This window comes from Pseudopodoces humilis, chromosome 30 (assembly GCF_049639895.1).
Source record: "Pseudopodoces humilis isolate 2021_Gansu_Grassland_sample_001 chromosome 30, ASM4963989v1, whole genome shotgun sequence".
NCBI lineage: Eukaryota > Metazoa > Chordata > Aves > Passeriformes > Paridae > Pseudopodoces > Pseudopodoces humilis.
Window position 1 is genome coordinate 4,569,193 of NC_142229.1, and position 2,923 is coordinate 4,572,115.

Sequence of the window (2,923 nt, forward strand, 5' to 3'; positions counted from 1 at the left end):
CTTTCCGAGCAGGATCCGCAGCTTTGAGCGAGCCCATTCCCGCTGAATTCCCGCTCTGGTTCAGCCTCATTTCCATGGATGCATCCCAGCGTTTTGCATAAATGTTTGCTTAATGCCGAGTCCAAAATATCCCGGAAAATAAAAAAAAAAAAGGGAATTCAAAGAAGCTCACGGGGTGGATCCCGCGGTTTCCATGGCACCCGGGGGGGCTCTTCCCAAAAAAATCAGAGCTCGGGAAGGAACGGCTCGGATTCCGAACACCTGCATGGAAGCGGATTCGTGTTTTTCAGGAATCCCCGGTTTCATTTTGGGGCAGATTCCCACAGCTTTGGGGTTCCTGGAGGGTGGAGAATTCCAGCTCGTTCCCAGCAGTAATTAGCGTTAATTACCTCGGTAATTACTGAGCTGCGAGCAGGAGCTGCTGGGAGATTTCGGCAGCGAAACCAACTCAGGCTGAGTGAGAATTCTGGGGTGGGAAAGGAGGAATTCCAAAGGATTTGGTGTTTCCAGGGCCGAGAAACCTCCAGGGCATCGGGAATTCCAGAGGGAAGGAAGGAAAAAGGGGAGAGAGGGAATTGCTTCCACGGGATGCTCCCATGGGCTTAATTAGAAATTAATTATTAATTAGAGCAATCAGATGGGCAGGGAGGGGTTGTAGGAATTACGGAATCCTGGGGGGAGCCACACTCCAGCCAGGAGTTTTTTTAGGAAGAAATTCCTCCCTGAGGGGTTGGAATGGAATTCCCAGAGGAGCTGTGGCTGCCCCTGGAAGCGTCCAAAGCCAGGTTGGAAAGGGCACCAAAATTCTGGGAAATCTTGGGATTTGTGGCACAAGAATTTGGGATGAAACACCGGGAATGGGAGGGTCAGATCCTCTCTGCTCATTGGGAATGAGGGGCAGGAGAAGGCATTGGGGCCATTCCCTGGGAATGAGGGGCAGGAGAAGGGACTGGGGCCATTCCCAGGGAATGAGGGGCAGGAGAAGGGATTGGGGCCATTCCCAGGGAATGAGGGGCAGGAAAAGGGATTGGGGCGATTCCCAGGAGCAGGAGAAGGGATTGGGGCCATTCCCTGGGAATGAGGGGCAGGAGAAGGGATTGGGGCCATTCCCTGGGAATGAGGGGCAGGAGAAGGGATTGAAGCCATTCCCAGGAGCAGGAGAAGGGATTGGGGCCATTCCCAGGGAATGAGGGGCAGGAGAAGGGATTGGGGCCATTCCCAAGGAATGAGGGGCAGGAGAAGGGATTGGGGCCATTCCCAGGGAATGAGGGGCAGGAGAAGGGATTGGGGCCATTCCCAGGGAATGAGGGGCAGGAGAAGGGATTGGGACCATTCCCAGGAGCAGGAGAAGGGATTGAAGCCATTCCCAGGAGCAGGAGAAGGGATTGGGACCATTCCCAGGAGCAGGAGTGTGACTTGAGCTCAGCTCCGGAGGGAGCCAAGATAAAACTGGGATTTTGGGGTTAACCGCCTCTAAATCCACACATTCCTTAGGAAAAACGGGATTGTCCTCAGCTGGTTGATGGATGGTTGTGTTTGGAAGGGGTTCCATGGAAACCCGTCACTCCCGTCCTGGGATCGGCCCTTCCTGGGAATCTGGAATATCCTGGATAGGGACACCATTCCCTAAATCCGGATTTTCCCCCTGTGGCGCCATCCCGAGCTGGAGCTCGGGTTTGATGATCCTAAAGGCGTTTTCCATCCTCAACAATTCCATGGTTCTGCTCCCTGCAGGGAGGGGAAATGCTGGGAATCATTCCCGAGCTCCTGCGGAGATCAATCCACAGCTTCTCCTCCTGCTCCATCCAGCGGCTCAGCCGGGAAAAACCGCCGGGAAAAAAAATCTAATTCCTTGGATTTAGGCATCCCTAAATCCAAGGAATTCACCTGGGAATGCTGGAAAAGCTCCTGCTGCGTGTGGGATTCAAGTCCCTCTTCCCAAACTTTGGAGTGCAGTGGAATTCCCAAGCTTTGGGGGCGGATCTGGCACTTCCAGGCCATCCCAAGTTTTTTTCCTAAAGCTCCCAGATCCCAAGGGATGCTCCAGAAGGAAAACCAAGGAATTTGTTTCCCTCTTGGTGGAGCTTTGCCTCAGGCACAGAGCTCGGGGCTCTCCCGGGAATGTCCCCTCAGGCCGGAGGATCACAGGGAATGCGGGAATTACACCCTGAGGATCCCGGGAATGTGGGAATTACACCCGGAGGATCACAGGGAATATGGGAATTACATCCGGAGGGTCCCGGGATTGCGGGAATCACACCCGGAGGGTCCTGGGGAATGTGGGAATTACACCCTGAGGATCACAGGGAATGCGGGAATTACACCCTGAGGATCACAGGGAATATGGGAATTACACCCGGAGGGTCCCGGGATTGCGGGAATCACACCCGGAGGGTCCCGGGGAAGGCCCGGAGGTTGCGCTCAGTGTCAAGGTGGGGATCGGGCCCAGCTTGGACTCGGCGATCCCAAATATTCCAACCTCAGTGATCCGGGATTCCGGGATTCTGGGATTCGCGGCGCTGCCCCGGCGGCTCCTCCTCCTTCAGGGGGGCTCCGGGGCAGCACCGGAGGCCGCGGCCGCCGCTCCGGGCCCGGGGGGAACGGGAAGAACAGAGAGAATGGAAGGAACAGGGGGAAAGGAGGGAACAGGGGGAAAGGAGGGAACGGGAAGAACGGAAGAAATAGAAGGGATAACGGGACCGGAGCAATGGCGGCGCCGCTCCCTCACGGGTCCCCTCAGCGCTTCCCCCTCAGCCGTTAATGAGCGCGCGCCGCCGTTCAAACCCGCCTCGGGGGGGGCGGATCCCCGCGAGCTGATTGGCCGCCACGCCGGCACCCCGCGCGCTGATTGGTCGGGAGGCGCGGAGGGGGCGTGGCCTCGCTCAGGGCGGGCTCCTCCCCAGAGCGGCGCGGAGGCGCAGCC